At 37.6% G+C, this 11,814-nt stretch overlaps 1 pseudogene; it reads right to left on the minus strand.

Moving 5' to 3' along the window:
• Window positions 1-10,700, minus strand: part of LOC149572921 (ABC transporter G family member 11-like) — a 28,605-nt pseudogene extending 17,905 nt beyond the window's left edge.
• Between the last annotated feature and the right edge of the window lie 1,114 nt (window positions 10,701-11,814).

Here is an 11,814-nt window from a genome sequence, read left to right on the forward strand (position 1 = left end):
CAACCTACCATTTAACTAAGCTTGGTGACAATAACTATAGTATTCTTAAATATGGCAACCAACCATTATAGCAAAGTAATCTTACCTCGCATGCCTAAGATGCTTTGCCAAAGTAAATAGTTTTCCCTCTAAAGAGCAAGTAGAGACTATCAAAGAGTTCAAACACCTTGCTACTTGGTTGATGAATTGAAGCTATACCAGTATGCCCATCCCTGGCCAAACTTCTTAATGTTTGGGTAATAAAAAATGTAGATGTGTTGCAATTGACAATTCACCACATATCAATACATGTAGTTTTGAATTAGTGATAATCAATAGTCTACTCAATTAGTCACAACTGTTAGAGTAATTATTTATTTATGCTTATTAATTAGATTGTGTTGATTTAATTAATTAAGTCATGTATTACTCTAGTCTACTTAAGCTTTCTCTTAGGTGCATATAATTAATATTTTATATTAATTATAATGCATAAATCTATTTTTATTTTCCTTTAGGATTTCGTTCACCTTTAAGGTTGAACTTTTGTACTTTCTATTTTTAATAACTTGGAATACAAATTCGCTTACATATCGTTGAGATTTTCCAAGCTCTGATTTTTCGTTCTCTAGTTTCTCTTCATCATAGGTTATTTGCATGTAGGTGTCTTTGGTGATCTGTGTAGGTGTTCTTGGTGATCTGTGAAGTTAGTTTTCACAACTTTGACATGGTATAAGAGCGTCTTTACTGCTTCTTGACTTGGAGATTTTGAAGTCATGATTCAGAGACAGAAACCCCAACTTTTTTGAGGTTTTTCCTTCAATTGGGAGGAGGCACATTTTTTTGGGGCACTTTGGGCAAAAATGGACACTGTCATCGTGCTCAAAAGGCCCGATACAGTAAAAAATCATATAAATTTTTTTATTTTTGGTCATTGTAGCTCTTGAAAAAAATTTGCCCCCCGGAAGGCCATATGGACACATTTTTCGAAAAAAAAAATTTGTTTTGTGGGCCACTCCGCCCATTGGCCACCTCGACATCGCTCATGCCTGGCCCGCGCTCAATCACAACTGGCGCATCGCCCGCGGCATGGCCTGCGCCCCGTCGCCATCGGTGAGCCGCCCTTCGGCCACCTCTGCCGACGCAACTTTGCCTTACGACCACTGACGCCAGTGCCTGGCTGTTGTTTTGCTGACACAATTTCTTGGTCCATGTTTTCAATATTCTGACTGCTAACATCAACATTCGAGTTGCTGACATCATCATTTTGCCCATCATTTTTTGCTCTTGTTGATGTCATTTTTTGGTGTGTTGACATCACCTTTTTCGCTACTGACATCATCTTTTTGGCTACTAGATTTTTTTTTACAATGAGCTGTTGACAGCCATACAACCGTCAAATTTTTTCCCGTGACTGTATTTTTCCAGTGAGCTTGATTTTGGAGCAACAGTACATTTTTTGGCCATAACTTGAGCATACAAAGGTGTTTTTTCAATCCGAAAGAAGCGTCGAAAATATGGTTCTGAGATGGAGATAATGGTGTAGGTTTCATTTTGTTCTAAGTCCATTAGAGCTCCCATTTTTGGTGTTGAAGTAGAGACTTCAATTTCCTCCCTCTCTATATCTGGCGTACAATATTTTTCTCAGTTTTTGTGCTTTCAGTAGTTGTTTCTTTGGTTTTTGAGGGATATATTTATATGTTGTGGTGGGGAGTATTTTCTTTTCTGTAATTTACTTCAAAATTAACCTTTCTACTTCTGTCTTCTCTCAATCTCGGACCCCTCTGTGGCTCGACTAACACCACATACCTATCACAATTGGAAAGCACACATGACTCGGCTTCTTATGTCATTTGGCTTATGGTCATGTCTAGATGAGAATCAACCTATCCTACAATGCCCTTTTGAGGTTCTTTAGCACAAGAACAAAATGGATGAAACCATGGGATTGATTGCACTGAACATCTCCGATAGTCTACTATTTCACCTTGATGGTTTGACCACTCCTTAGGCTATTTGGACCAAGTCTCACAATTCGATTGGTACAATGAATGAGTTTTGGGTACTACAGTTTGATGTAGAGTTGACTTCTTTGACACCTACTAGCTTCCCCACCATTGAGAACTTCTTGATGAAGTTTAAACCTTTGCATATAGTTTTGCAAGGATGTGGGAAAAACAAAACAGATGATGAGTGTATTTTTTTAATGCTCTCAAAGTTGTGAGGATAGTATTAGAACATTTCTTCCACTTTCTACTCCACTATGGATGCCTTGGGTAACAGACATCATATGCCTTCTTTTGAGACATTTTGTGTTAGTTGACATGGGAATAGGCTAAGATCCAACAGGTGGATGCCTTTGGCTCTTCCAGCCAAGCATTGGTTGCTTAGACTTCTCAGGGAAAACCAGAATAGAAAGCGAAACCCAAGAAAGATAAACCAAAAACTAATTCCAAACCTCTAGCTAACCCTTCCAAGGGTAAATCTACTTTGAAGTCTATTGAGTCTACCTCCAAGACTAAGAGGAAAGCAATTGAGACCTGTAGTTTTTGTGGAAAGGATGGACATCCTGTTTCTAGGTTTTGGAAACATTTGGAGGATTTAGAGGAAGCCATGCAAGAGCATCACATTTCAGCTCCTAAGTCTACATCCCACCCTGTAGGTAAAGGTCACGCTCGTACTGCATGAGCTATGACTTCTGGGCCTACTTGGATTCTTGATTCTAGTGCCTCTCACCATATGAAAAACACTCAATATTTGATCACCTCACTTGCTCCTTGTGTTACTTCATAGATTGTTGTTGGGAACTCATCACATCTTTCAGTCGTGGGTTCTAGTTTTGTTGCATTAGTTGGAAGTTCTTTTTAGGATGTTCTTTTTGTCCCTGACATCTCGATGAACCTATTGTTTATTTATCAGATTTGACACTCTGGTTTTGGTAAGACAGTTGAGTTCTCACCACATGATGTGGTTATTTGGGGCTTACTTGATTCTGAGTTGATTGTGGCTATTGGGAGTGTTGACTCTGCATCTCACCTCTACAAATTTGATGGATTTGAGTCTTCTGATGACATAGGTTCCTGTCTTGTAGCACATTTAGATTCAGTAAGCAGACTTTGGCATGAGCGTTTGGGCTATGTCAATTACAGATATGTTTAGCAGATGAGCACACAGGCACTTATTCTTGGGCTTGCCCAGATTTCCTACATAGATGGTGTTTCTCTAAGTTGTGTTCTTGGCAAACAACATAGGGATCCTTTTCCACATGGATGAGCCACTCGTGCTTTGGCACCATTGAATTTGATTCATAGTGACCTCATGTCATTTCCCACTCCTTTTTCCAGTACCGGATATGTGCTTACTTTCATTGATGACTTCTCTAGATGTACATGGGTGTACTTTTTGAAGTACAAGTTTGATGTCTTTGATTCATTTCGAATCTTTAAGGCATTTGTAGAGAAGTAGTCTGGTCTTTCTATTCAGAGGATACACACTGATAATGGGGGGGAGTATGTGAACCAACCTTCAGGGATTTTTGCTCTAAAAATGGTCTTCAGCATCATTTTTTAGTGCCCTACACCCCTCAGTAGAATGGTGTGGCAGAGAAAAAGAAAACACATCGGGAGATGGCTAATTGTATGATTCAGTCCAGGTCCATGGATTCATCTTTTTAGGTAGAGGCGGTCAATTGTGCCAACTATATTCAAAATTAGATGCCTCAAAAATTTTTTCGACATATGACTCCTGAGGAGGCTTGGTCTCATGTGAAGCTTGATGTATCTTCATTTTGAGTTTTTGGTAGTGAAGCATGGACATTTGTCCCAGATGCTCAGACGAGAGCAATGGAGCAAAAGAGCCGACACCTCATTTTTTGTTGGCTATTGCAAGGATTTTAAGGCCTATAGGTTGTTTGATCCTAATTCTAGAGAGGTCCTATTTTGATGGGATGTCTAGTTTGATGAGCGCCTTCCTGCAGTAGATACCCTATCTCAAGAGCCTACTTCACGTACAACTACTCCCTCATCCTTTCCAGTCTCTGTTTTGGATGATGATGACGATGATCTTGGTGATCCCCATTTACTTCCGCCACAAGATCCTCCCCAGATACCTAAATGGGCTCGAGCTATAGTTGAGGTTGCAAGATCTCTAGCTAGTGACACTTCCACTTCCCATTGCACTCGATCTCATACTATGGGTTCTAGTCTTCTTAGTCATGCTATTTGCGATGATCCTCAAACATTTGCAACAACAACATGATATTCTGAGTGGGACAGTGCAATGGAGTAGGAGTATTCTTCTTTGATGAAGAATCATACTTGGGATCTTTGTTCTCTTCCTAAGGGAAGAAAGTGCGGTGCAAATGGTTGTATCATACTGAGTTTGTTGTTGATGGTTCTATTGATAAGCACAAGGCACGTCTTGTTTTGAAGGGTTTTTGGCAAGTTGAGGGTATTGACTACACTAAGACATTTGCCCCTGTTGCCAAGATGAACTCTATTCGCCTTGTCTTATCCCTCACAGCTTCACAGGGATGGCCCATTTTTCAAATGGATGTGAAGAGTGCATTCTTGCATGGTCATCTCACAAAGGAGATTTACATGGAGAAGCCTCAAGGATTTGTGCAGGATTCCTCCTTGGTTTGCAGACTTCAACGCTCATTGTATGGTCTCAAACAGGCCCCTTGGGCCTGGTATGAGAAGATGGAATCTTTTCTGCTTTCTATAGGCTTCACACCCTGTCATTCTGATCCTACAGTCTACATTCAAAGTCTTGGGGCTAAGGTTTTGATCCTTGTGCTATATGTTGACGACCTTCTTCTCACAGGTAGCTTGTCCTCTCAGATTCAGGATGTTCAGCAAGCATTAATGGAACAGTTTGAGATGAGTGATCTTGGTCTCTTACACTATTTTCTTGGTCTTCAAATTATTCAATCCTTTGTTGGAATCTTTTTTTACCAACAGAAGTATGCTCTTGACATGCTTGATTGCAAGCCTGCTCACACACCTTTTCAGTCGATTGTTACTTTGTCTACCTCTTGCACTTTGCCTTCAGTGGATTCCACGTTGTACCGACAGTTGGTTGGCAGCTTGTTGTACCTAACTCACACTCATCTTGATCTCTCCTTTACAGCTAGTATTGTCTCTCAATTTTCACATGAGCCTCATGAGAGTCATTGGCAAGCTGCCAAGTGTATTTTGAGATACATTCAGGGTACCCTTATGTATGGCATTCATTACACATCAAGGACTCCTCGCATTATTGGCTACACTGACTCTGATTGGGTCAATGTTGTTGATGATCGGAAGTCTACTTTTGGCTTTGTTTTTTGTCTTGGCTCTGCTCCTATCACATGGTCATGCAAGAAGCAGCATGCTCACACACTTTCATCTACAGAGGTTGAGTATAGAGCAGCAGTGTTTGCTAGTCAAAAGATTTTATGGCTTCGGCAATTGATGACTGAGTTTGGTTTTCCTCTTGATCATCCCACTATTCTGTGGTGTGATAATTAGAGTGCTATTCATATTTCTCGTGACACGGTGCAACATCAATGAACTAAACACATTGAGCTTCGTATGAATTTCATCTGTCAGTTAATCTAGGATGGTGTTCTCTCTTTGGAGTATATTTCCACTGATGCCTAGGTTGTCGACATCTTCACCAAGTCTTTTGCATCGCCTCGCTGTCTTTAGTTACAATCTATGCTTGGGGTTACCGAAGTTGTCCTTGGGGGGTCTTGTTGAGGCCTTCCTTCCTTCATGTTTTTTTAGCATGTTTGTTGTATCTCTTTTTGGAGAGGGGTTTTTCCCATTGGGTTTTCTCCTTTGTATCCAATTTACAGAGATTTCCTTGTTTTGGGTACTTGATCAGGCTTTGTTGTCGGGACCCATTTATACTACTTTCATAGCTTTGCTAGGTTAGCTTACCTCTTGAGCTTCGCTTAAGGGGGGGTGTTAGAGTAATTATTTATTTACGTTTATTAATTAGATTGTTTTGATTTAATTAATTAAGTCATGTATTACTCTAGTCTACTTAAGCTTTCTCTTAGGTGCATATAATTAATATTTTATATTAATTATAATGCACAAACCTAGTTTTCTTTTCCTTTAGGGTTTCATTCACCTTTAAGGTTGAACTTTTGTACTTTTTATTTTTAATAACTTGGAATACAATTTTGCTCACACACCGTTGAGATTTCCAAACTCTACTTTTTCCTTCTCTGGTTTCTCTTCATCATAGGTTATTTGCATGTAGGTGTTCTTGGCGATCTGTGAAGTTTGTTTTCACAACTTCTACAACAACCACTAGCAATTCGTATTCTATGGTATGCAAAGAACAATAAATTCATCAATGGAGTATTATGTGGTCTGTGAGGAACAATAAAAAACCATTAAAACCCTCTTTGATGTTATTTTGGATTCAGGATTTGCCACTAATTAAGAATTAGAGTGACTGATTCTTACTTGTCTAAACCGCTTGTTGGTTCATCCAGAAACAACAACCTTGACCTCATGAGGATTTCCAAGCCAATGCTAACTCTTCTCTTTTCTCCACCACTAATTCCCCTCAAATGCCAATTTCCAATGGGAGTATTGACACATTCTTGAAGACCCATTTCAACAAGTGGAGACTCCACTAGTACCAATTTCTCTGACTAGGGCATCTTATCAAGGAGTCTCAAACGAGTAGAGTATGCTATAGTCTCCCTCACGGTCAAGGTCCCAATCAAAGTATCATCTCAAGTTACATATGCCTACAACCAAACATAGGAGAGAAAATACTATTTAACATCAAACATCAACAATTCACCCAAAAATAACTTTGCCTCCATTAAGTACTATTAAGGAGTTGTGAGGCCTCGCCCCAACCTATCATAGTACAACTAATATATTGTTATTTTGATACATTATGACTCAATATGTCGAGACATTGTTAGATGGATTGGACATTATTATGTTATTTTATGTTGTGTGATGTTTTACTTTGAGATGCTTAATCATGTTATATAATGTTTTATGAACATGCATATTGATGATGTAATACAGTAAATGAATGCAAAATTAGGAATATGATTAATATTTTGATTATGCAATTTTTAATGGCTAAATAAATGAGCAGAAATGAGATAGAAATTATTTATATGAAAGATTGATGTTATGATTAATGTGATTATCCAGATGAGTTTTAAATATATGCATGTGATTTTTCTCGAACTATTGATGTTTGAATTCAGTGTGCAGGATTATTAGCCGGGAAATCTAACAAAGAATCAAAACTCAACCTCATGTACAATTTGTGAAAATTAGGGTTGAGCCTAATGAAAGATGCATACCCTATAGTTTCGTATTTTATTTGTATTATAAATTGAATGTGTGTATCATTTTGTAATTGTAAAGTGTTTAATGCTTTGTAACAATTATTTTATTGTGTCACTTGACACTAGTAATCTGTATATGTATATCAGCATGATAATTAGGGTTAGTCGAGAAACTTAATTAATCTGAGATGGACTAGGTTAGTAACCTAAGACTAATTAGTTGGTAATCAAGATTAATTACCCTAATTAGAGTTTAGTGGTAAGTTTGCTTTCCTAAAGTTTTTAGAAAGTCCAAATATTTTAAGCAAATTAATAGGTCCTAAAATAATCCTAGAGGCAAATAATTAATGAAAATTAAGTGCCTAGGGGTATATGTATGGGTTGGGGGCATTTTCCACCCCTCAAGACGCTTTTGTTGACTTTGGTGACCACCCAAATATCCCATTTTTACCTTACTGCGAAAATTGGAACTTCACCATGAGTTTTACAAGTTTATACTCCACCATAAACTTGCCTTAATGATAGGATTAAGTTAGAAGACCCTAGAATCCCTTAGTCAAGTTTGGAGTTATTGCAATTTTTAGGTGGTTGAGTTAGAGTAAAGTCAAGATTAAAGGAAGAAGAAGGGATAACTTTTCTCAAAATTTTAGTTGTCATAACCATTTGTGAAGGTAGGAATCTTTCAAGTTCATGTCTTTATACTGTGTTTTCATTGTTTAAGTAGGCTTTTTGCATGTGTGTGTATTTGTATGTATGATGAAACATATAAGGGATGGGATTGTGATGGGTTTCTTAATTGTTTTCTCTTCATGTTTTACATTTTTTTTATGAGGAAAACTATAAGAGTTGGCATTACTCACCCTCGGATAGGGAAGAAGTGGCCATGTATGAGAGGAGGGCTTCATTTGGACTCCAGGTAGAGTAGAGTCTCTCCTCATGATGAGGAGAGGGAGATAGTAGAGTGATATGGGCCCTTACTCGTCAGTACAAACCATGTTTGTGTTTTGAAAATTGAGAAGTGAAAGAACAGAAGTTCTTGTGATTATAACCTCTAAAGGGGCATCTGTTATGTTGTTGTGACCGACTTCTCCTACCCTAGAAAAATCCACCTTCTCCCTAGTGTAGTTTGTTAATGAACTTATTGTGTAAACTTGGGATGAGAGTATTTAGTTGTATGTGTCCTTGTGTCAAATTTGATTGTCTCCTAGTCAATTTCAGTTTCTCCATGGTTACCTTGATGTAAATTGCAAATTTCATAGTGGCTACCTTGATATAGAGCCAAGCATGAATTCCAAGTTGTTGTTTCAATTCAAATGTATCAGAGACTTCTCTTCAGGATAATGATCTTGTTGTAAAAATTTATTGTTAACCTTATTTATGAAATGATTATGATCTCCGTTTTCTTCCTTGGTTCTTTCCCGAGGGAGTTCTTGAATCAGGTGTTTGAATAAAATGAATAAAAAGTGGCTAGCCCACGTATGTTGAAAAAAATGAGTATTTCCCTTTCATATGATATTTCTTATGACTCAAATTTATATGCATATGTTTATCAGTAAATAGATGCAATGATGTTTTGATTATGTAAAAACAAGTTTTAAAGGATCTAAAACCTTTAACAAAGTATTAGAGAAATGAGAACATAAAAGTTCAAAGAACAAAAGGCCTCAAAGCCAAAGAAAACAGACAAAATAAGCCAAAAAATAAGAGGCCAGAATACAACTATGCACTAAAAGACAACAAAAGAAAAATAAAAAGATAACCCCCAGACAGCTACAAAGTCTTCAAAAGGTTCGCTACTTGGTCTGCCAGGATGTTCATATTTTTTACAAAAGCTTTCATGTCATTTAGCTTTATTGCTTCCACTCCTTCATTCTTCTTGGAATTAGCCCTTGTGCACTTGCTCAGGCCCTAGTCCTCATTCATAGCATGGAAGTCTTGGCCTTTGCTCTGTTCCAACTTGTTCAGCAGGGTGTTAAAGTTGTCAGCCACAGTCTTCAAAATAATGTAGTTTTGATCTGCTAGTTTCTTGACTATTTTCTTCATGTTACTCACTCTAGTATCTAGACCATCCATCCTTTTTTGTAGATCTTTGCCTAACTAATCTAAGATCCTATTCTTGGATTCAATTGTTGGCACATGCTTCATCAAATTCTTTACCTCTTCTGTATTGCCAATAACCTCAAAGAGTCTATCAATGTGTTGACCTAGTGTTCTCTCCCGCCTTGCCATCTTGCTGAGCTAAGAAAAGTCCCTTGATATATCCTTTATTTATTGTTTTAGGGTACTAATATCCTTCATCATTATCCCCGGGTTACCCATGATTCCCTTTAGGAACCCCTGTCATCCTCGTCCCTGTTATGATCAAAGTAGTCCTCATGATCCCCCTGTTTGTTCCTATCTAGATCCACCTCCTTGATATCATTCTCATTGCCCACATCCTGAGAAAACTCCTTTTTTCTTTTTCATTCTACCCACTTGATTAAGAGTTCATCATCAGAGGGGACAACATCTCTTTCAACATTCTTTCCCCTATTTCCTGAAACCTTTCCCAAAGTTCTTCTCTTCTCAAAACCCTTTTTCTGCTCCTCCTCAGAATCACTATCTTGTTCCGAATGACTCTCCTTTTCCTTCCTTTTCTTCTTGGAAGAGCTTTGAAGATTACTTTTCTTTCTCTTCTTTATATCAACCTCATCCACCTCATCCTCTATTTCCTCATCAAATTCCTCCTGAGAATCACTACCCTTAGTCTCATAATCAATAGATTTCTTACTTTGCCTGGGCCTATTCACATTTTTTTGACTTTAGTAGGTTCATTATTAAAACCATTAACCCTTCATGGCAGGTGCGATCTCCCTTAAGATCATTTTGAAAGGCTAAATAAAATTACCCAGAGATTGTCTGAGGTAAAAAGGTAAATTTATCCTAACCTTATGCCAAAAATGGTTAACCAACATGAAATGGTGACTGTATATCTTAGTGAAACGACCATCTAAGGTAAGATACTCAATCACCACAAACATAACAAATCTCTAGGGCACGAAATGGAACCAGGGCTAAAGTAGGAATTACTTATTTTCACCAGTTTGTTGCATTCCTTATCTGAGTCCGCAAACTCATCAACTGCCCGATCTGAAAGCTTCCTATCCTGGTAGAAGTTAATACCCTCTGTATCAAGCCCTGTTACTTCAGCTATGATATCTTCAAAAACCTCCATCCTTTGATTCCCCACCAAAACACTCTCATCTTTCCATGTTTTGATAAATTTATGGGTAATTGCAAGGTTGCTTTCTTTCAATTTTTCCATATAACCAGTAAAATTCCCTTGCTCCAGTAGATCCCAAATCTCACTCTTCTTTCTCCACTCTTTGTAGCTTTCCAGTTCAATTCTTTTTCTCCTTCGTCCCATCTTCTTGTGTCTAAAATGAGATTCTCTCTTCTCAAAAAAACCCTCTGGAACAGAAAATCAGAGTCGAAATTGCAGCCAAGGAAATTTGTGGGAAAAAGACCCACAATTCGTGTGATATTGAATGGTAATACATTGTCATTCTCATAATAACCCGTCGCTTCCCAATTCTTCCCATATAATAATTACTCCTTACTGGCATATTCATCATTAATGAAACATTTTTGTTTACTTCTATCTTTGTCATGCTCGATCAATAAACACCCCTCAATAAGGGTGATATCATTGTGATTCCAACTTAACTTTTCATCACTCTTGCATGCCACATTAGCCACCCAGTCAACAAATATGTTTGTTTCTCTATAGTTGTGAGTGATAACACAAATTTCAAAGAATTTTATAAGATCTATGGCCTTACCTATAATATTATTAATAGTCCAAGAAGGATTAGTAACTTTATTAAGACAATTAATTATATTAAGGGAGTCCCCCTCAAGCCATATCTTATTCAAATTCAAGTTTTTTGCATGGCTAAGACCATAGAGGACCACACTTGCTTCTACCACATGGTTAGTTTGAACCCCAATAGGAATGGCCATTTGACCCACTCTATCCCCATTTATATTCCTAATGATGATACCACAACCAACAATTCTTGGGTTTCCCTTTGAGACCCCATCAAGATTTATCTTATACTAGTCATATAAGTTGGAATACATCAAGATATAGGTCATATCATTGGACCTTTCACCTTCTTACACGTTTGATCAATCATTCAATGGCCATGACTGTTGGCCTTCCAAAAATTGTCAAAAAAGTTGCAGAATTGCTCAGCAACAAAAATTGTTGTTTGACAATATTTTTGACAACTTTTTTTCATTTGTAATGCTTCTAACCTCTAAATACCCTCAAATGTATTCAAATCCATGCTAAAACAGAAGAGATTTATTACAAACATGAAAATGCATATTTTTCGTCAAATCCCAACATTGACTGACTCAAACCTTAAACATAGGTCTTATTACAAACATGAACAAAATTGCTTAAACGAACACTAAAGATGACTGAAACCTAACATATTGATTTATGTCAATCTTAGACACTTAGTACGATCCTA

Source organism: Cupressus sempervirens, chromosome 2 (genome assembly GCF_028749045.1).
Source record: "Cupressus sempervirens isolate cs-2001-9-10 chromosome 2, ASM2874904v1, whole genome shotgun sequence".
NCBI lineage: Eukaryota > Viridiplantae > Streptophyta > Pinopsida > Cupressales > Cupressaceae > Cupressus > Cupressus sempervirens.